We start from the raw sequence: 24,445 nt of genomic DNA on the forward strand, positions 1-24,445 counted from the left end.
AGATGTTGCTTGCATAGATGAGGAGGTTGAGGAGAAAGTGGAGATGTTTCAAGAGGATGTAGAAAATCAACTAGTACAAAATTTATTGCCATTTTTAATAGTCAAAATATCACAAAGGTAGAGGAGCATGAGATGGAATTGAGCACAAAGATTGAAGAAGGCCCTCTTGAGTGCATTCTTACATTTTTAAGTTACCTCATCAACAAAACTAGATATGTGTTGCTCAATGGGATTCAACACCTCTTTAATCTTAGAGAAGATTATTGTCTAGTTGTCCTTGCAAGGTGGGGCCAAAGGTTTCATAACTCATGACCTAGAACCATTAGTAGCTCTCGACGTGGAGGCAGAAAATATTCAAGATAGCTCTATTGCCTTGCATTCATGTATCAATGAGATTGTAGACTATCAAGGGAAAGAGCTCCCCACCAAAAAAGATTTCTCAAAGGTTGAGAAACAACTAAGGATAGAAAACACAGGATATGAAGACAAAGTAAAGGAAGGCTCCATCTAAGGACAAGCCAAAACTTCAATAAATATTTACAATGAAAGCTTACTTGAAGAAGATGAAAACCCTAAGGTATAGAATACATTTTAAAGATTTTCATTAGGGTTAATGCCATAGTTTTGTAATAAATAGTGGAAAATTTATTATGGGATTCTAATCTATTAATACCTTTAACTATTTTTACCATTATGCAAATTGAGATAGAAGATCCAAATAACTTTCTTGGAAGGGCCAAGGGCTCCATGCTACTAAAGCTTGGAAGAAGTCAAGGCCTTTGCCATTATATTTGAAACTTGAATAACCATACTATTGCAACTTATTATAATAGATTATTAGGCTTTCTAAGTCTACCAATGATGGCTTTAAAAGCTATTGCCAAAGTAATTTGATCTCAAGCTTTCAATAAAAGAGTGGAGAAGATAAGAAGGAAGAAGCAGTAATAGTTTTTGGGTACATGATAGGTTATAATGGATCCAGAGCTGGGTACTTTGGAATTCTTGGCCTCTATTTACTCTCCCATGTGGGAGATAATAATTCCATCTCAAGCTTTCAATAGAGGAGTGGATAAGATAATCTTGGTAGCGAAGGAAGAAGCAATAAGAGTCTTTGGGTACATGATATGCTATAATGGATCTAGAGTTGGATACTTTTCAATTCTTGGCTCCTATTTATTCTCTCATGTGGCAGATACAAAAGATTTTAAGCTTCTTCCAATCTATAGAAAACAATAGTTTTTGAAATGTAGAGATCTTGTTAAGTTGGTAGAAAAACAAAGACTCCTCCACAGCAAAATCAAAGTAAAATATATCAAAGAGTCAAGGGTTTTTTACAACCCATCGTTTGCCATCTCTTTGCTTAGTTTGCAGTCATTCTGAAAATCTTTACTCTGCACAAGAGTTCAAATAATCCTCTTTTCTTTTTTGAGTGACCATTTGTATAGTTTTTGTTAAAGATGCTATATTACATTATGCAAATATATCCTTAAGCTTGAGTTTGTGCCAAAATTTCATGTTGAACCATTGAAAGACCTCTAATAAACTAGATGCAAATATGTCTTTAAGCTTGAGTTTGTGCCAAATTTTCATGTTGAACCATTGAAAGGCCTCTAATAAACTAGATACTCTAATTCTTCCACCTCCATGTCTTGTATGTCTAAAGTTTTTTTTTTTGCTTGATGTGATTTTTTAATACCCTAGGTTAACAAATAAATAGATTCCATATTGCTTGATGAATTGTGAAGCATGGTTATACAAAATATGTTGCATAGCTAACAAATACAGTAAGTCAATTAAAAGTCATATATAAATTAGACAATGAAGACATGCAACAATGCACATGTTTTAATAGATAATGAGTGAAGTGTTGATAACCCCAAGCTTCTTTCTTTGACTTTTCGAAAAGGTTCAATTTGTTCTATAAGTCTTTGAGATCATCATCTTTCAATTTAGTCTTATTACAATAAAAAATATTTTGTCCAATATTTCCTAAAATTTTTATTTTCTATTCCAAGCATATCCATTATCAGCATGATCCTTAACTGCATTATGCAAGGATTTTCATTGATTGTTTTTAATGGATGAGCCACCACTCCTATAGCCTATCTTTCCAAGCTTTCCATGAAAGCCTAAGAATCTTCCAGCCTTTACGTCACTAATAGATGGCTTTTTGGGGACACAATTTCTATCCTTGGACTCCTAAAAATATGGTTCAATGACAACATTACCTCCATGTAAACCAATTACATATAAAACTTGCTCGATCTTTGTTATAACATCTATTCTAGCCGATAAGGACTTTAGTTTCCAAACAAATCCTATGTAAGGGTGAACAAACTTTTCAATTATTTTTCAAAGTGTATGAAGTGTACATATATGAGTATTGACCAAAGAAACATCTAAAACTAGTTTGAATTATGAATCTTTGTTGTGCCTAGAAGGAGCTGTTTAACTTTGGATCTAGAGACATATAGTAAAGACAAGGACATCTAGAGTTTATACATGCATTTAAGTGACTCTAAGTCACTAGTTATGTGCCACTTAACCTTGTAGTTTCTGAGTAGTTTCCAAATCCCTTGACAAATAGCTCTTGTCTTACTTGTTGGGTCTTAATAACATAATTTATTAAAGTTTAATTAAAAACCCAATACAATATATCAAAATCCTCTGTATCTACTTCAAGCACTCCTAACCATCAGTTATTGTGCTCAAATTGAATATTTAAATAACATTGTATCACTACAATGACTTGATGAAAGTGCTCTATTCATTAAGATAATAAAGACCCTCTCTAATTTTATACATTTTAAAATCTCACTTTTATTAAGTTTGATTATAAATCTAACCATTTTTTATGCCTCTTCTAATGACAATTCATAAAACCTGATCATTAAACATTACATGGTAGATGAATCAAAAAAAATATTGTTAAATTCATTAAAATAGGATCTCTCTGTTTTTACCCTTACTATCGACCAGTGCCGGTGATGGCGTTAGGAAGGGGAAGAGGCAAAGGTTTTTCAGGGCTAACCGAGACCGAGTCACGTGCTAGATTTGTGGTCACCCTGGTCACATATCGATACGATGCCCAGAAAAAGAGCAGGCTAATAGGGAGAGAGCTGATCTCAGGTGTGTCAAGTGCGGCATCAGCCATCTGTTCAAGGAATGCCCTAGACAAAAGCCGTCCTCGAGCTCAGGCGATGTACCATCAGTACCTTTGGGGCTGTTTGGCGTTGAGACATTCGACAATGAGGATACACCCATCCCACTGCATGTCATGACACGTGCACAAACGCAGCATGCCAGCATATCACTGCCTGGGCCTAGCAACCTAGACCCTGCCTCAATAAGGAAGAAGAGTCGTAGGCGGAGAAAGAAGAAAACCGATGCTGAGATCACTCTCAAAACTAACGGAGAGACGACACTAGTGAGTGGCAGAAAGGTAACTGATGCTGAGGTTGAAACCATCGCTCTGAAAACAACAGAGAAAGGGAGTGCTAAGGTAGGGGAGTACCCTCGTCCTAAGTGCCAATTAGAAGCGATTGAAAAGGTCAAGGAGTTGGTAAAGGAAGTCCAAGAGAACCTGAAGGATGGTGAGGCACTCATAGAAGACGGAACTGAGGACTTCTCTAGTGTGAGCACCCCAGTCTCACCCTCTCAACCAAGGTTAAGATGCGCGCCTATGCCACGGGCAGCACCGCCCAGGAGAAGCTTAGGGGCCACGGGCCAGCAAGACACCCAAGGCCAATGGCCTAGAGGTGTGGGAATGGAGAGACAAATGACGAGTAACCTCCTCACAACATTAATAGCCACCCCAGTAACCCTGAGCCTAGGAGACCTGCTTAGGCAACATCTGACGCTTTGGTTGGAACTGAAGCATTAGGTGGAGGAACCAACTGAGCAAATTGCTGCTGACCTGCATGAGCATGATGTAGTCACAAATACCAAGCTTGACGCTGCACTCAGTGCCTAAATCTCTACATGTAAATGCTTTTCGGGAGGGCACCGAGATGCACGCTGTGCTACCTATCGTGGCCCTAGGAGACATGACACGGAAAGGAATCGTAGACACGGGCGTAGGGGTTAGTGTCTTGAGTCACATAGTCTTGCAGACCTGGGAAAACCCTCCCGTCGAGACTGCCAGGTTCAATGTCACACTAGAAAATGGAATGAAGATAAGGCTGTTTGGAGTTTTAAAGAATTGGCCAGTGAAGATTGCAGGTGTCCAGTTCTATGTACACTTCATTGTTATGAAGGGAGTGGACTACGACATCTTGCTAGGCCGACCCTGGATGAGGAATGCATGAGTCATCAAGGACTGGGGCAACGATCTAATCTTCTTAGGAAATCGGAAGAAAGCAGTAAGGGTGGAGATGGATACTTGGAAGACAACACCTGCTGACCTAGATGCCATCTCAGCCACATTGAGGGGTGACACGCAACCAACCACATCGTATGGGCTACTGACCAAGTATATCCCCTACCCTAAGGATGAGCAAGATTGGATGCATGTCCTTGCAACCATCGATCTCCCATTCTCAGACGATGAGGAGTATAAGCAAGCCGCACAAGCCATGTGCACGCCAGATGAGGAACACTCGGTACCACTCTGCATGATGGCAAGGAGTGCGTGTGGTCGACCCAAACCTGACACTTTCCATGTCCCAAATAATAAGCTAGAACTCCAAGAAACCCTAAAGTATTTCACAGGCAGATTGGAGGGCAATCCTTCCACTAATCTCTTGCCCCTCAAAGACCTCCTGGGTGAGCACAAGTGGAAGTGGACCAAAGTTCACGACTTGAACTTGCTATACAATTGGACTCTAGTCACTGGACGAGAAAGAGGCTAGAAAGGAGGACCCAGGAGACGAGGAGCAGTCAGGGAGTGATGGTTTTGACAATGAATATGAGGATTATTCCTCCATCAGTAAGGAGAGCGAGGAGGAAATGGATACCGTGGAGTACGATACTGATGGAACGATGATAGAGCAGATAAGAGCAGACTCCAGGCCCCGAGATGGCCATGATATAGAAAGGCTCACCCAAAACATTATTAACTCTTCATCTAATAGTCCAAACCACAAATGGCCTTGGAAGTAAGCAACTACGTATTTGACCTCATTTCATATTTGATTGCATAAGCGAAAAAATTTACGTATATATATCTTGACTAATACCAATACTATCTAGTGTCTTATAAATATAATGATAGATTGGACTTAAAATGCTATATAGTTTTAAGCACTACTCGAAAGATATAACGTAAATTTTTAGTTGGGATCCATTACTACAAAGTAGTGTTACCCTAGGTATAATGCATTGCCAATTACTGCTCCACAAGTTGTTAACATTGAAGAAATGTTAATTTCTACTTTGAGGAACATGATTTTACTTGGAAAAACTATATAGCACCAATGTCTTACAAGATGGCTTGAAAGCACTAGAAAATACTACTAGAAGCCACTTAAGTCCATAGTTTTCTTGGCTCAATCCTTTTGAACATCCACGATGCTTAACAATTTTACTTTAAAGCATAGAATTGTACTTGGAAACACATGATAGAAGAGTATAACCCTATGCGCTTCACAAATAGCACAAGATCCACTTCACCACCTTGAGCCTAAGCTATACATAAATCTACTCATGTTACTCTAAAGGCTACACATCTAACCTAGTGTGACAAACAAGGGCACCGAACAACATAGATCTCATGGGATGTGAAGATTAAGAGGTAGGTTTTGTAGGTGGATTGACATGCATGAAAAACCACAGAAAGGGCAATGTTCACATGCAACCTTGCACAGAATATGATATGGATTCACACTTAATTATCGAGACATTTGATTTTATTAAATACAAAGAGTGCTTCTTTTGTAGGATTTTTACATAAAACCACACATGTTACTTACATACAAGTTGCTAAAAAGAGCTCCCCAACCAGTACAACACCCAAACAAGGAATCACTTCCCAAAAGAACATATGTAGAAACTCAACCTTGATTGACATGGCACCATCATTGAGCTCCAACAAAGTATGCACAGATATGAACCCCTCTCTCACATAAGAGGACATGCTGTGTATATACAAAAGGAGTAGTTCTTCAACCCTTCTTTTGTCTCATCAGATCTGCCTCTCCAAAGCCGGAGGAGAATTTCACAAACTTGCAAGTAGAGCTTGCTGTTGTCCAGATCTTAATCCTGCATCTCATCCTCCTCCTCCATCTCTTCTATTTTCAATTTTCTTGATTGTGGTTGCACAGGTTTATTGTCTGGAATGCTTATCAAAATGTCAGACTTCTTGCCACTGACTTCATTTATGAGTCCACCTTTCTGCACTTGAAATGTGAGTTCATGGGTTCCTGGCTTGACATCAATATACACTGTCGAGTTGTCATCAATTTCATCATTAATCAGCATGCATGACAATTGAGTCACAACTCTCCGCTCCAGCCAACGGCGAAGAGGCCTTGCACCATAAACCTGAAAGACAACAATACCATGTATCAGTTATCCCCCATCCATACAGAGCACAAGTTAACAAGAACTAGGATGCACAGGTTCTTAAGAACATGGTAAACTGAATTCTTCATAACGGGTAACTTGCAGGATCATATGCTTCAGCAAGTACTACATCTAAAGCTGCATCAGTTACAGCAAGTGCTACACCCCTTTCTGCTAACCTAGCTGCAATCTCTCTCTTTTGCAATCTGGCAACTTTACGCAGTTGATCAAGAGATAATGGCTTAAATACTACGATCTCATCAAGTCGATTTAAGAACTCTGGTCAATGCTTGCGGACCTGCATCGAACACATCAATTTGACATGATTAGAATTCACACATATATTGACATAATAGTTGTTTGTTAAGAAACTAATTGTGGGAGGGTCAACATTACTCACTTCAAGCATAACTTTCTCCTTTGCAATATCCATGCTCTGTTGGCCAACCAAGCCAGCTAAAAGATGTTCTGCACCTCGGTTTGAAGTCAGAATAATGACGGTGTTGGAGAAGTTGACAGTGTGACCTTGTCCATCGTCAAGTATTTGCAGTAGAGCATTGAATACAGAAGGGTGTGCTTTCTCCACTTCATCAAATAAGACCACACTATATGGACGACGTCTTACAGCTTCGGTCAGCTGCCCACCTTCCTCGTGCCCCACATACCTGAGCTGTGCAAACACATGTGAGGACCGTAAACAAGTGATGCCAGCCAAGATATGACACCAAAATATAAATTAACCATCCTAGTACATACAATAACAAGATAATAAACAACCAGGATGAGCTTCTTACCGCGGTGGTGCCCCAATAAGCCTAGCAACAGAATGTTGTTCCATGTACTCTGACATGTCAATCCTAACAAGCTGATTTTCATTGTCAAACAACTGCTCAGCAAGAGCTTTAGCCAGCTCAGTTTTGCCAACTCCAGTTGGTCCCAAAAATAGAAAAGAGCCAGTTGGCTGCTGTGGACGGCCTAATCCTGCTCTGGATCTTAGAACAGCCTCATCTACTGGCTGCATTGCCTCATCTTGACCAACCACGCGTTGGTGCAACCCGTCTGCCAACCCCATCAAGCGCTGTTTGTCATCTTGTCCCAACCTGTTTACTGGTATACCAGTCCAACGGCTCACAACCTGCAAGGGTAAAACATCACTCTGCTCACACCATCACACTCAGAATGTTTAAGGGTTGCAATCAATCATTAATAGAAACTTACCTCGGCAATCTGCTCAGGTCCAACAGTTTCAGTTAGAAGGCTATTTTCAGCAATCTCTGCCTGCAGCTTTTGGATGGTTGCTTCGATGTCCTGAAGCGCTCCATATTTAAGATCAGCGACCCTGGCTAAATCCATTCTCCTCTCTGCCTCTTGTAAACTGAACAATATTTCTTCTCTTTTCTGTTTAAGACGTCTGAGCTTATCAATTCTTTCCTTCTCTTTCTGATACTTCATTTTTAATGGTTGCAGCTTCTCTTTCAGTTCCTCCAGCTCTGCCTTGACCTGCAGCAATCCCAATGACATTACCAATTGCCAATGATTGATCTCCCAATTTCAGCATTGAACAGCATACAGCAGCACTGTTACTATTTTTCATTGGACATGCCTCAAGCAGCCTTGCTCTACTGGCTTTGTCCTTCTCTTTTTCCAAGGCATGCAATTCCACTTCTAGTTGTATCCTCTTGCGTTCAAGCATGTCAATTTCTTCTGGTTGGCTATCAAGTTGAACGCAGACATTAGCACATGCTTCATCTACAAGATCAATTGCTTTGTCCGGAAGGTAACGGCCTGGAGTTGTTACACTACATTAGCATTTAACTTTTGTTGTCTGTCAGAAGATTATTCAAGAGCTCCCAGCTTCTTTTACCAATTAGAGCATGCCCATTTTACCTGTAATAAAACGAGCTGACAGCTGTGCAGCAACAATCAACGCTCTGTCCAGGATGCGAACACCATGATGATTCTCATATTTCTCTTTCAAACCTCAAAGTATGGTGATCATGTCAGCCACATTAGGCTCTGCAACATAAACCTACTGAAAACGCCTTTCAAATGCTGCATCTTTCTCAACATATTTACGGTATTCTTCAAGGGTAGTAGCTCCAATACATCTCAACTGCCCTCTACCAAGCATTGGCTTGAAAAGATTGGCTGCATCCATAGACCCTTCTGTGTGTCCTGGCAGATCACAACCCACAAGTCAGCATAAGTGAGATACATTTTTTTTTGGGCGCTTGTTGGGGGGGGTGGTGTGTGGGGGGGTTTAAGGGTATGGGCTTTGTAGCTATACCATGGCGTTGGAGCTAGAAACACCTATATAGTGAGTAGTAGTGACTCTGAGCTCAGCTTGGTTTCCACTCTACGTGTGATTCCCTATACTTAGTGGTGAACCCTCACATGTGCGGCGTCATGAGGGAGTAGTCATGAGATGTGCCTCAATGTTGTATCTTTTGATATTATGAATACAATGATTCCTTAAACCTTGCTAGTTGAGCCCTGGAGAACTCTCCAACTCACTCTTAAGGTGAATGTCTTTGGACTATGAAACTCGTCGGAACCATACTCAATACTGACAAAAATTGAGATCTCGACATTCAGGCCACAAGCAGTGCAAGGAGTTGTTATCCGAATCCTATGGATCCGTGACACACCAAGCACCACATATATGGGCATCACCCCAAGAACTTCAAGGATACTCTACTATCGCAAACCAAGATCCAAGCTAAGTATGACAACTTAGTCCATTTCCCTCCAAGAACCTCAACTCCAAATGAGGCTAAGAAGATTCAAAGAGGTGCCATACACCAAGACCGCACCTTCCATGCGAGAAGACAAGCGAAACCAACCGGTTTGTCTAAGTACAAAGCAAGCAAGAAAGATATGGTAAGGAGGCCAAGGAAAACAGCCCAAGTTCTTGACTTGGTGATGAGGGCAAAGCATCTTGGCAAATGAACCAAGAGACCCAAGTCCCCAAGGCCCAAGGCCCGAGGTGACGGCACGAAGAAAGGAAGGACTGGTGCAAGGAGCAACTCAATGGACTACCTCCCTTAAGACGTGGCACAATATGACGACAACTGCACCGCCACGCCTTGACCCCAATAGTGCAACAACTTGGGATCATGCCTACGAAGCTTGGCATGCAAAGCCATAAGTGCCCAACCACCTCAAGTTAGGACTATGAAGCCTCTACTCCTAAAATGTAATTGAGTCGAGGGTGGACTGGAATGCCAAAGAATAAAATAACTAAGTCTAGATGGGTAGACCCTAGCCGGCTTTATAGAATAAGCTATGTTAAGATCCCTATGTTGTAGTGCGGCAAACACTGGCTAGCTTGATAGAACAGGTTGCGTTAAGACCCTGCTAATAAGTCTGTCCTAGATCAGCAGACACTGACCAGCTTGATAGCATAAGCTGTGTTAAGACCCCGAAATGAGTCAAGAAACCACCCTTAGATTACTAAGGACAACAATTCGTTAAGCGGGGGGTGAGTGTAAGGGTATGGTTTTTGTAGCTATACCATAGTGTTGGAGCCAAAAACACCCATATAGAGAGTAGTAGTGACTCTGAGCTCAACCTGGTTTCCACTCTACGTGTGATTCCCTATACTTAGGTGAACCCTCACATATGCGGTGTCACAAGGGTGTAGTCTTGAGATGTGCCTTAATGTTGTATCTTTCGATATCATGAATACAAAGATTCCTTATTGATATATCTTCTGTGCCATTCCACTGTGCCTTTTGTGCCTCATGACAAGTTATGACTTGAAGTCCCGTGAAGGCCCGTAATGGGGGGAGGGGCAAGAAGCAAGAGTACTAAGGTTATTTGGACAAGAAATTTATTACCAACGCCTAAGACAAGATGAATCTCATCAATGAATAGAATGACTCTACCATCAGCTTGTTCTACTTCCTTAAGGACAGCTTTCAACCTTTCTTCTAACTCTCCTCGGTACTTTGCCCCTGCAACAAGGGCTCCCATGTCCAATGAGATAATCCGCACTTCAGCTAGATTGCTGCAATGCAAATAGGATAAATAAAAAAGAAAATCAGGCTACAGCTGTGCTGTAGTTTTACAGATCAAGAATTGCTGCAATTCCTAGACTACAAAGCAACACTGGTAGAATTGCGGCAATTCCCCAATTCATGAGACATTAAGACAAACTTATCGTGCATTGGATGAACGCTTATCATCTAAGCAAGAGCACAGAAAGGATCCCCGTTATAAATGAATGTAGAATCAGCTAGGAGCATAACAGGACAGAAGGTTTGCCTAACTGGTAAGGGAAGTCTATGAGAAAGACAATTGCTACTGAGGGAAACGAGGAAAATGCAGGTTCAAAGCCATGTTACAGCTAAGGAGGACACTACAACATAGAGAAATCTGAGCAAAACTAGAACCAAGAGAACCTGGGTTAATCAGAATTCTGCTTCTATCAACAAAGCTTCATAAATTCCATACAGTGAAATGCTTAGAGACATAAAGTATTCAGTAGCCAGAGCCTGATTCAATTTAAAGAGGTAAATGATTGATAAGAAAGCATGATTCACCAGCCAATGACATACAGGATCAATGATAAACATATATGCAAAGCTGCACCAACCTGAGGATTAAGCATTGAGAATGTTACCTTGGCACATCACCACGAACAATCCTTTGCGCAAGGCCTTCAACAACAGCAGTCTTCCCTACGCCCGGCTCTCCAATGAGGACTGGATTGTTCTTTGTCCGCCTCGACAGTATGCGGATGACTCTACGCATCTCATCATCTCGACCAATGACAGGGTCGAGCTTCCCTGCCTGTTCTACCAGATCAACACCATAGGTCTTCAAAGCCTGGAAATTTGTATCCCCTGATGCATTTTCAACCTTGTTGCCCTCCCCGCGCGTCTTCTCGATCTCTGCCTTCACTCTGGCCACACTCAAACCCGCTTCTTGCAAGCAGTCACTGATCTGCGGGTCCTCCAGCAATCCAAGAATAAGCTGGTGGACAGCGAGGTGCGAGTCGCCGGTTTTCTTCTGTGCAGCCTGTGCACGCCTGATAGACTTGACAAGGGCAGAGTTGACAGGCACCTCGTCAGGGGCGGGGTCCTGCCAGGGGAGCTTCTTCAGGCTCTGCTTCAGCACTCTCTCAAACGAGCGGACGGCCTCTTCACCACCTCCTGCAGATGAGATGGCCTGCCGCAGGAGGCCACCGGAATCGGAGACGAGGGCGAGGGCGAGGTGGACGGGCGTATACTGCACATGGCCGGAGGCGGTGGCCTGCTCGTGCCCTCCGGCAAGGGCCTCATTGGTCTTGTGGGTGAATTTCTCTGGATTCATTGGCGATGGAGACTCGAAGGTGATCTAGGAGGGCAAAGTGCAGGATCGACAGAACAGGAGGCAAATGGACATGAGACATGGGTTTTTTGCAGGGCAGAGAAATACAGAATTATTGAGGAGATGGGTTCCTGCACCAGAAGGATACAGTGGCTATGGAGGAAAGTTGACAGTTGTGAGATGATATCCCCGGTTGGCAAAGATGGTGAAGAGGAAACATACCATACGACTCGAGGAAGGGCGCACGATTTCTAGAACAATCGAACCCATTTTTATTATTTTATTTTGAATTATTTATTAAGATGTACTCCAAGAAAATGACCAAAACATATACCCCTACATACTCGTTGTGGAAATTTCAAGAATTATTAAGAGTGCCTTGCCACTTACCCCTTAGAGTTTTCTATAATTTGCAAATTGCAAGGTTTGCTAGGATAATTGTCCATACATGGGGATGAAAATTTGATGGCTATTATTTGTTTGGTAAATGAAAAGCCTCGTGATTTATAAAAATAAACACAATATGAAGCTCATTCTTGGCCTTTTCATTTAAGGAATTGACGGGTAGATTATGGGAACATGTACTAAGTCTTAAGAGAAGTTTTTTTATCTTGTCACTTGGCAAAATGACTAGGTGAGGCATTGTGTGTGTGTGTGTGTAAGAGATTCTCTAATATCATTCCAGTATTTTATATATTTTCTTTTTACAAAACCTTTTATTATTATAAGACAGTTTTACCTATTATAATGTACACAAAGTAAAGCTAATTATATCATATTAATTACTTTACGTTAATATCATGTTATTACATTAATATATTAGTAATACTTTATTAATATAATTATTAATTGTAATGTGTCAATAAGAAGTTATTACATATTAAGCCCAATTATAAGTCTACTATCTATCTACTATACCTATCAACGAAACGTTTGGGGGGGCCACCATGTGGTGCACATGGAAGTCCCCCCCTCTCAAAGGTCGGCGAACCCCACCTTGCTCGCGTAATGAGAATCGCTCATGACCCACCCATGCATCTATGAATGCCCATGATGAGAGAGAGAGAGAGAGAGAGAGAGAGAGAGAGAGAGAGAGAGAGAGAGAGAGAGAGAGAGAGAGAGAGAGAGAGAGAGAGAGAGAGAGAGAGAGAGAGAGAGAGAGAGAGAGAGAGAGAGAGAGAGAGAGACTCTCTCAATCTCTTGACACAATTATCAATATTACACACACACATAATATGATAACTATTTTTTATTATTATATAATCAAGTTAGATTAAATATTATAACTTGGTCAACCACTTTTATATATATATATATATATATATATATATATATATATATATATATATATATATATATATATATAATGTAATCAAAATAGATTATATTAATATATTACATATCTATATAACATATATCACATAAATATATTAAATATGTATTATGTATCCAATAGACATATTAATACTAACATATATAGAATATATTGTTGTTATATTACATTACATTATATATATTAATACCATTTTAATATATAATAATGTACATGAGAGAGAGATTTGTTATACATTCGGGGCCCGCCGGGGGGGGGAGAACAAATTTGTAGACACCAATGCTAAACATGCCATCATAGTAGTAAACATACTTCAACGAGGAGGAGTATGGGGGCACAAGGGGGGTGTAGTGAAGGTGGGATGTCAAAGGGGGGTAGTTGTAGTCCTCAAAGAGGATGGAACCAAGGGTGTTGAGGGTGGTGATAAGGTTAAGGATGTAATAGGCCACCCTATTGCAGCAGGTGCCGTATAGCATCTACGATGCAAATAAAAAGGGCTCCTTGCTAAGACTCATGATGTCAAAATTGGGCAATGTTATGATGGCCTAGTTCATGATGGCACATGTAAACATTTTATACACACACACACACATGTATATGTAATAGGCCACCCTATTGTAGCAGGTACCATATAGCATCTACGATGCAAATAAAAAGGGCTCCCTACTAAGACTCATGATGTCAAAATTGGGCAATGTTATGATGGCCTAGTTCATGATGGCACATGCAAACATTTTATACACACACACACACACACACATGTATATGTATGTACGTACGTATGTGCATGCGTGCATGTGTGTGTGTGTGTGTGTGTGTGTGTGTGTGTGTGTGTGTGTGTGTAACACATAATATATACCATATTAATATATTACATGTTACTATATTATGTTATATTACATATATTAATATAAATACATGTAATGTTCATTTAATATATACTAATGTGTGTGTGTGTGAAATTAAATTTAATATGTATATAATATATCTATATGTTATGTATGAATATTAGTGTATATATCTATCTATATTATTATGTAAAGGTTTGGGGGTCCACCATGTGGCACGTGGAGCCCACCTAAAGTGGTGCATGGAGCTTGCCTGCTCGACTCCTCATCGCCCGCCTACAAGACCTGGCCCATTCGACTCCTCATCACTCACCTACCCACATCCACTTCACGTGTGTGCCCATGATTACATAATATATTTATTTATTTATTTATATTTATATATTTATATATACCACACACACACAAAATATATACAATAGATATATGGGATATATGTAATGTGTGTTTGTGTGTATGTGTATGCATATACACAATATATAATATATATGATTGCATAAATATAATTATAGAATTGTAGTAATATTATTACATACATTAATAATTGCATAACACTATTAAGGTTCATATGATGTTCACAATATAATAAATATATTTGCATTATAATACATAGTACAAATATATGACATTATATTTATTAATGACAATAGCATTATAATATTACCATAGAAGTATCAAGTTATGTAATTATTAATATTATATATTTATATACTTATATATTTATTTATAATTAACATACTTATAATACATTAATTATAATAGGTATTATACATGTATATAAGTGTTAATATGTTAATTATACATATAGATTATATACACATATATATATGAGACTTCCCCACCTAAAAAGATTAACCCTAAGTTTTGATGTCCTCTTGCCTCTACCACTGAAACTCATGTCATGACCTCCTAGCCCTCAAAATGCCAAACAAAACCCGAAAGAATACTAGCTCCCCCCAAAATATCAAACCCCTCTCTCTTAAGCCTAGCTATCCCATCCAATAACCCTAGCTTCCTTCCCTCATCAATTCTAACGCCTTAGCCCATAAAATGTTAACCCTCTCTCTTGACCCCCCACATGAACCCTAACCACCTATATCAAATACTTAAGGCTCCCCCCCCCCCCCCCCCAAAAAATAATAGTTAAAACCCCCAACTTGAAACCTAACCACCTTCCAAAGACTTAACACTCCCTCCTCCCTTCCCAATTGCCCATCCAAAGAAATCTAATCCCATCCTTAAAACATAGTGCAAAGTGTACGATCCTTCTCACCACTTCATATTTTCTTCCACCCCTTCTATCTTTTCCATGTTTTGGTGCTTCATGTCCAAGTGTAGGTTAGTATTCCAAAGAGTGCAAAGGGCAAGTCAAAGTTGTGCAACAAAAAGTTGGGTTTATAGGGGCAACAAGATGAAGATGGCCACCTTGGAGGTGGAGATGACTTGGATGGACTTGGCTTCCATGAAATTATAAACTAGTGAGTCTACTTGATAGTGATATTTTCCTATTTTATATATTTGACATAGTTCCAGGCATTGTCATGGTTAAAGGACTTCCCCTTGTGCAAAGCACTAGGAGAACATAGGTGTGAAGCACCACGAGAATCTAGGCACAGAGCACCTAGTATAGCTATTAATATATTAAGGTACTATATGTACTACATTAGTAATATGAATCTGATGTTCTATTATATTAATGTTATTAATACATTTACGTTGCCTATTATTACATTAGGGCCAAAAAAGTTTCAAAACAGCACTCGTAAGAAAATGATTAAGTTGCTAATTAGAAGAGGTTTAGAAAAGAAAAACCCTCCAAATTTGGCTGCCTAGACGTGATTAATGAGAGAATATATGATTCATTTAAGATGTCGGGTATTAAATATCTTTAATCTTTAATGGACGTTAAGTGTCACCTTTTCAGTCTTATTCTCTTGAAATTTGCAAAATCTTGTATTTTTGAATTTTCGCATCAAAAGACGTCGCTCATTTGTGTTACTCAACGTTCATTTTTTGCACCTCTCTTTCGTGTGGTTTTTATTTCCTTCTCTGTGATATTGTTGTCCCGTTTAGGGTTCCCTACCAAAATGTTTACCAGTACCTCTTCTAGCAATACAAGCGCAGCTCCACCACGCAAGTATAAACTTACTATTCAGTTAGATCCTACCTATTCATCTTGGAGGAGTATATACCATCGAGCATTGTTGGACAAGGATGAAGCTAACAGGTTGTGATTACAAGGAAAGAAGCATGTAGACTTATGGATGGATGGAAATATTTATCATCCAGACTCTTCTACAGGTAAGCATCCTTCTTTTTACAATATTCACAACTTCATAAGGTATGTTGGAGATGGTCGTGATGGGATGCTTGGCTATTGCATGAGGTTATATTTTGCATCTTTTACATTTATAGAACAAATGCACGAAAGGAAGCATTAACATTGGCACAAAAAACTATTTTTGAGCTAACGGACAAGGTTGATAATCTAGAAAACTCTAATCAGTCATTGCAAGAAAAATTAATGCGCTTGAAAGAAACTCCAATAGGGTTTAGATAGAGAAGAAGACCATTTAAAAATATAATGGACTTGTGTAGTCGAGTGAAGAAAAGGAGATTAAATCTTGCAAAGAGATGTGTCTCTAATATTTCAGGTATTAATATTCGAGAGAACGATGAGAGGATTAAGCTTATTAAAGAAACCATGACAAAGAAGGACATTGTAAGGATTCTTAAATCACCTGAAAATGTAGACTTTTGAGAAGCCAAACTCTGAAAGAGTTAGTGAAAGATTTAAAAGGAACAGTTAAACCAGATGAAATAGTGGAGACATCTGACAGTATGGGTATCGTAGAGGTTATCATGCTCTCTCTAAATTGTGGTTTACAAATCTTAAATGTCATAGAATAAGTGCATTTGGTTTGCCTCAGCCTCTTGCAGTTTCAATTGCGAGGACAGCTATGAATCATAGGATTCCAGATGTTTTTGGGGAGTATATTCATATAGAAGGATCCATGCCCTATGAAAAACATAAAACAAAGGCCTTTTTTGAATACAACACATTTAATAATATTTGGATTGATCTTAAAAGAGTCCAAATTGCAATGGTCCATATGTATAAATTTATTGTCCAAGAATGTTGTGGTATTTTGAAGTTTGTACTAAAATTGGATGAAGCACAGATTCAAAAGGGACAAAAGATGGAAAGAGTCAGCATCTGTATCATGAACAGGGCATTGGATTACAGTATCGGCAGGGAGCCAGAACAACAATTGAAGATACAATCCGAGATGGAGCTTTGGTGGATTGGTGCGGCCCAAGTACCAACTGAAAGTCATGAAATCTTGAAATGGTTATTTCTCATACATGTATTCCTGATATTTTAAAGTCTCAAAGTGAAGGTGAAATGTTGATAGTCGATAGTGTTGGTAGTTTTAATGTTGAATGGCATATGAGTACTGACTTAAAAACTATCAAATGTATGCTTGGAGTAAGTAATGGGGCCAATGCAAAATATCCTTGTATTTATTGCATGGAGAGTTTGGGATCCAAAGAATGGAGTACTTTCCGGCCAGCAAGAAGAGCCCCGACTCAAAACTCTATAGATTTGAGTAAGTTCAAAAGCATGGATGGCTTACGGGATCCTATTCTCTCAATCTCTCTAAGGAACATTCAAATTTTGTACATTACATGCAGAGGTTAGAATAATTAATAGTTGCTTAGATTGCATCTTGACTATGTATATTCAATAAAACCAGTATCTTTGTCAGATGACTATATTGATAAATGTGAGGCTTTGCTGTCAAAAATGGGTTTTCATGGAGGTCAAGTTCACCTGAGAAAAGATCCAAAAGCCTCAGGGAAAACAAGAGAGGTATTAGTAGATGTCTCCATGGGGGGTGCAAAAGCTAGACGATTTCTAAGAAATCATACTAGTAAACAAATGAACGCATTGTGGGAGTGTTGGAGAGAGTTGTGTGCAATCACAACGAATGTGGCTAGCACACCACGAATTGGATTCCTATGAATGGAGGTTTGGATACACCTTGACATATTTTTAAAAATGCTCACGCAACAAAAGATAACATCTAACTATTCAGAAGAGTACAAACGTTCAATTGTGAATCTTGTTCAAGCAATCAAGGAAGCTTGGGGAGAAAAGGATATTACTTTCTACTTGGTAAGATGGACATAAATTTGAACCTTTCTGTTTTGAAAACAAGATTAATGATTTAAAGTGATTATTGCTTCTTGGGTTGTCACAGCATATTCTTCTTATTCATGGGCCTTTTTTTGTGAAAGAGCAAGGGCCCCTAGCAACTTACAGTAGCCAAGGTATGGAGAAATCTCACTACCAAGCACTCATGTGTTTCTTTTGGAGCACTAGACATGGAGGAGGAGCAACAAAAACCAATGCCCTTCAGGAGTTATTCAATTGGTTTTTTTGAAGACAACTTCAAAGAACACAATAAATACGGTGGAATCTAAAATACCAATACTATTTTCAAAATGTTATATACATGGCTAGCTTCATGGCTAGCTTTTAAGAGCCTTTACATTCTCTTCCTCCTCGGGCATTTGTCCTCTATAATGTAAAAACTTTCTTCTCTTGTATCCAGCTATGGATTTGATATCTGTTTTTTTTGCTGCTAAAACATAAGATGAGTATGCAAGGAAGTATCCAGCCCTAGAGGCAGAGAAGCTGGGACCATAACCAAATATTCGAATGGTTGCTGTCTTTTCCAAAAACATAACTTTGTGCGCATTGTATTGCAAACCTGAGTATCCAAGAAGCCTTGTAAGTGCTTTAGCATAGACAATTGGCCATGAGGCCTCCTCTGAGAAAGTGCTATGCAAAACCAACAGAATATTGGGATCAATCCTCGATATGTAATGCCCAAGTGCAACATCCTTTAGGGAACTACAACCAACTCTCAATCCTTTCGCTCTTCCCAAGAAATTATCCTCATCTCGAATCTCCAACTGTAAAAGCAATAGTCAGAATGAAAAAAATGAAAATATGTATGTGATTCCACAAAAACTAAAGAATGCATTACCATTTGATTTTCATCACTCTCAAGTTTTCTTGGATTCCATAAGCTGATTGATGTCTCCTTGATATCCTTGAGCTCCTTTACATATTTTGACTCCTCCCTTCCAAAATTGGAGATTCCAAGCTTCTCTTGAAATTGGGCAAACTCTTTGTCAACAGCTAGTAACTCTCTCTCAGCATCTTTAACCTTGCTTAAACATAAGGATAAAGCATTTGATGCATCTATAAACATATCTAGACATTTGAGTATCTAATTTAAGTAAGTCCTCCTTGGACTCATTTTCAATATCCACTATGCCTTTTGCATCTACAGATGCCTCTGCAGTAACTGCCAAGCAATAATCTTCTCTCAAATTGAAAAGAGTTTGGAGATCATTCAATAATATGTATTCCTTGTCTTTAATTGGGAAAGTAGGCAAAGATGAAACAATAAGGATTGAAGGACTGTCATATGGCTCATCAACCTCTATAGTGGTTTCTTCAATTACAGACTCTGCTTTAAATTCAGCAACATCCAAGTCCTTTGAAACTAGTGCTTCCATCTGGGTGTCTAGTTGCTCCTCAACATCAACTTCATCAACTATCTCTTTAAGAAGGCAACAACTAGATAATTTTGAGGTTTCTTTATGATTTTCATCAGATTTAAGAGGATATTTTACAAGGGCAAATACAATGAATGCAGTAGACTTAAGCATAAGGACTTCTCAGTGCATGACCTTCCAACAAGGGTGTGAACATACTCCTTGGAATCCAACTGAACAACAAGATATGCCAACTCCTCAAACTCTGCAAAATCTTCATTGCAAAAGTCCTTGAGAAATTAAGAACTTGATCAAGTTCCCACTCTGGATTGAAAATCTCCCTAGCTGTTGGATAGAATGTAAGGTCAATATTATTTTCTATGAGAAAATCCAAGAGCTTCTCAGAGGTTGTAACATCTATAATTTGAGAAAGCCCTAGGACCCTCATAGGAGACTTTGAAGCCTTTCCCTTCTTTGAAGCATTCCTTGAACCTTCACCTGCACTGACATATGAGATGCTATTGCAACATCTGAAGCAACTGACTCCTTTGTCATTGTGGGCTCAAGATCTCTTTTCCCCTTTATAGATGTGGAGGCAGATATGTGTGACATTTCTGTTCCTGACATCTTGAATCAATAGCTCTAAAAACTACTTGCCTATACAAAGCAAATATAAACGTATAGATCTCTTGAAGCGCAACCCTCGCTCCGTGTTGGAAGATCAATTTTTACGACGCAAGTAGAAGCATTTACCAGCCTCAAAACTCCACCATCGTGTCGTTCTGGTTCAGAAGTCAGTTGGGATTCTACACACACAACACAAAACAAAGACACATGCGTGAGAAAACATTGCGAGAAAAATAAAAACCTTGCGCAAGGTCTTTCCAATACAATGCGAGTAGAGAGAAATGAAAGCCTTGCTATTAACCCTATCGCGTTGTTTTGGTGGAGGATGACGCGAGTGGAGACGTGAATACGATGTGATAAAGGGTCTTTCCAATACGACGCGAGTGGAGAGAAACGAAAGCCTTGCTTTTAACCCTATCGCGTTGTTTTGGTCGTGGACCACGCGAGTGGAGACGTGAATACAATGTGATAAGACGTGATTACGATGTGATAAAAACCTTGCGCAAGGTCCTTCCAATGCGACGCCAGTGGAGAGAAATGAAAGCCTTGCCATTAACCCTATCGCGTTGTTTTGGTGGAGGACAAAATGAAAGCCTTACTATTAGCACTATCTCATTGTTTTGGTGGTGGATGACGCGAGTGGAGACGTGAATATGAGAATAGAAAGATAAAAACTTGGGGATGGACTTTGGGAATCTGCTCAAGCGTGCATGGAAGGTTCTATGGCTGTTGGGAACGATATTGGACGTAATTTATGGACGAAGTATAGAATGTGGGGTCGACATAGTCGATGAAGTCAGGGGAATGGAATCATGGACGGACGGGCATCTCTGATTAAGCCTTAAGGGGACGGTGATGGAGACGGGCGTCTGTGATTAGAAAGGGAAAGGAGCCAAGGAGAGAGAAAGGAATTTGGTGCAGGAGGAAATGGGGAGGAAAAAGGCATAATTTTTTTTGAGTGGGCTTAAATAGGCACGAGGGGGAAGAAGAAACTTTCCAAAAAAACCCTAATATCAGGGCGAATGAGAACGTAACACGTGGACATAAGCAACCCAAGTATATAAGAACTTCTCATTTGGTGGGAGTGCGAATTCAAAACTTATGTCACCACTGCCATTCATACGACAAAACCTTATGTCACAATTGTCGTACGACCGACAATATTGTCGTACGTCTGCACTGCTCATTCAGTCCTGGTTTGTTGTAAGCCCCCAATACGAAGCGATTAGAGGAAAGAAGGAAATCAAATTCGCCAAATCGCGTTGTATTGGGCATATTTTTGCAAGGAAAGGAAGACAGGTCCAAGGCCTAATACGAAGTGATAACATCAATGCAGGGTGTCAAATCTTCTTAATCGCGTTATATTGAAAATAAGAAGCAATGATAATGGGTTCAAGGGACAGCATCATTGCAGCTTCAATACAAGGCGAATAGGTCAAAGTTTAGACCTCAGATCAATGTTATTGCGTTGTATTGGGCCAAGCATTATTTCGCCTTTCATATCACGCGAGAGGAGCAAGTCGCCTTTGTATTCAGCTTCCTAATCGAGCCGTGTTGGTTTCAATGGCAAGGACAAAACAAACTACAAGGAAGGTATTGGTGAAGAAATCATCTGAAGAAGGTGCTAAGCTAACTGTTGAGGAGAGAGTTGAAGAAATTGTTGTCCATGTTACACCAGCTTTGGTAGTTCAAGTGAATTTCCCTCAGAGAACATGTCATTTGGTGAGTTTGAGCCCTCAACTTCTCCTCAATCTCAGCTTTCCAAGGAAGCCCCTATGAGGGAAAAGAGAAATTCAAGATGGTTTTACATGCAGAGGTGTTTTGCAGAGATCAGGAAAGCTCAAAAGTCAACCAGGCACCTCATTCCTAAGGCTGCATTTTTTAGACTAGTCAAGGAGATATCTGATAGGTTGTCCCTTGTTTCTGTGGATGGCCTCAACAAGAGATGGCAAATGTCTGCCCTCCTATGCTTGCAAGAGGCAGCAGAGGATTTTTTGATAGATTTTATGAATGATGCTTATATTGCAGCTGCCCATGCACATCGAATTACATTAATGAATAAAGACTTTAGTATGGTTAGCAAACTTAGATATAGGTTTGACAAAGTTTTGAAGCCTCTTCCATTAATTGATCAAAAGGCATTTGAAATCCTCAATGTTCCACCCAGGAGAAAGTAGAAAGAGCCACCAGCACCTAAGATTGAAGAGGTTACCAATTTGTATCCTACAAGGGTTGCAAGTGAGCATGAATTTGTCATGGAGGAGAAAAGGAAAGAGGCAATAGAAAATGAGAATTTGATCTACAAGAGAAAGATTTTGAATCTTGGCCCAATGAACTACGAGAGGATGGGAAAAGTGTACGGCCAAATGGTCATGAATGTTTCTATTAGTCCTGAGAAAGAAGACTACCTCAGCATTTCTCCAGAGGATAAGATCCTATTTGAGAAAAAGGATACTCAACTTACAGATTCAGTAGTTTATTGTTGTTTGAGATAAGGTCTTTTGCTTCTCTTTATTTATAATGAATTTTTCCAAGGGTCCTTATGTTGTACTCATTTTCTTATTCAGTCTTTACTTTGTATACAGGGCATATGTTGCTTCTCTTAGCATTAATATTGCTAAGAGTATATTTGTTATTGATCCACTTCTCTCAGTGGATTTGTTTTCAAAATCTGATTCAAATATTTCAAGGTTTTTAAAGGACTTCAATAGTATCACAAACCATCATATTTTTTTTCCATATATTGAAAGGTACTTTCTTCAACATTCTATCTCTTGATGATGTGTCTTTAGGGTTATTATTGCTCATCACTGTGTTCTGGTTTGCAGAGGTCATTAGAGCCTAATCTATATCGATATTCCTGCAAGATAGGTCATTTGTATGAATTCTCTTTCAGGAATCCATGGCCAATCAAAGATGTACTGTCAATAAACACTCTTTATTTTATCTTTATTGGATAAAGTTTATAATATTCGCTAATAAGTTAATATGTGCAGTGTGCTAGACTTGTTACTACCCACTTGGACACTAGCTTTGAAAGCATTATTGATCCTCATCAAAGACCTTTCAAGTTTCTGCTTCAAGAGGTCCCATTGCAAAATGATGTACATAGTTGTGGCTGGAGAGTGGTTTCAAATGCTTCAAGGATAATAGATTCAAAGTTACTAAATGTAGAGGGGGTGAATGTAAGTCTCCTGTGCTTTATCCTTTTTATAGTGAAAGTCTCTTGCTACTTCAAATAACTTGTGTGCTTTGTTATAGTGCAGAGACTACCCTGAGGCATACATGTGGTGGATACGAGAGAGGTGTATTGAACTAGTTTTGGATAGGCCAATTATACCAGTGGACCCAGATTCCCCTCTCCCAACAGCTAAAAATTCCAAAGGACAAAGACAAGAAAATGGCAACCACCAAGAAAAAGAAGTCTCCAAGGTCCAAACAAAAGGGGCACAAAATGAAGGGCATGCCTAAGTTTTCCCATTGAAATTCAGTCCATCTCCTCTAAAGCCTAAGGAGAAAAGAGTGCCTAAGGTAATTAAGTTCTTCGAGCAACGAAAGAAAATACCTAAGAGGAAACTAGTGATGACGGATGAAGGAGAAAAGTCTTAAGGATGGAGAAGCTAAAGAATAGCCTTATAATTATCAATTTGTATATTTGTACTGAAGTAACATTCCCCTTGTATATACATCTATAGTGCAATATTCTGACCCAAAATGTAATGATATGTCATATTGATCTTACCCATGAAAGACGAATTTTTGTTCATAGAATCATAGAGAATTATAAAGCTTGTACCAAGTCTTTCCTATTAAATTGTACTGCAATTTTGTAACTCATGATATAATGAAATCATTTTGGTCCACAAACGACAATTTGTTATTCATAGAATCATTGCAAAGCTTATACTAAGTTTTTTTTTAATAGTACTTCTTAATGTGTATAATTCCATGTTTCTGGCAGCAATATTTTTTAGCAAAAGAAAGATTCTATTTGTACATGCATATTTATGGTCTGAAACTCACAACACTAAGAGGCAAATAGCTCATACATGATACAGAGCTCTCAGCTCTTTTTCCAATTATAGCACCATTTACCTTGAACTTATATCCAGGAGTAACATTATCTAGAAACTCCAAGGTGTCTCTTACATCCTTAAGACTCCACTTTGAAGTAATGTTCACCTCTTTTACTTCTTGTGCGGTAACTTGCAGTGTAAATTTCAATGTCTTACAATCAATATCTGAATCT

At 39.2% G+C, this 24,445-nt stretch overlaps 1 pseudogene across 1 annotated transcript; it reads right to left on the reverse strand.

The window, feature by feature from the left end:
- Nucleotides 1-5,829: 5,829 nt before the first annotated feature.
- Nucleotides 5,830-12,038, reverse strand: LOC148020004 (chaperone protein ClpB1-like; annotated as a pseudogene). Its single transcript, XR_015694903.1, has 9 exons — nt 11,126-12,038; nt 10,341-10,510; nt 8,389-8,676; nt 8,105-8,286; nt 7,720-8,001; nt 7,296-7,636; nt 6,902-7,166; nt 6,605-6,799; nt 5,830-6,480 (listed from the first exon to the last, which is right to left on the reverse strand). The product of XR_015694903.1 is annotated as a chaperone protein ClpB1-like (transcript).
- Nucleotides 12,039-24,445: the final 12,407 nt, after the last annotated feature.

The sequence above is a fragment of the Lygodium microphyllum genome, chromosome 19, assembly GCF_053477565.2.
Source record: "Lygodium microphyllum isolate KBCC chromosome 19, Lygodium_microphyllum_v1.1.10, whole genome shotgun sequence".
NCBI lineage: Eukaryota > Viridiplantae > Streptophyta > Polypodiopsida > Schizaeales > Lygodiaceae > Lygodium > Lygodium microphyllum.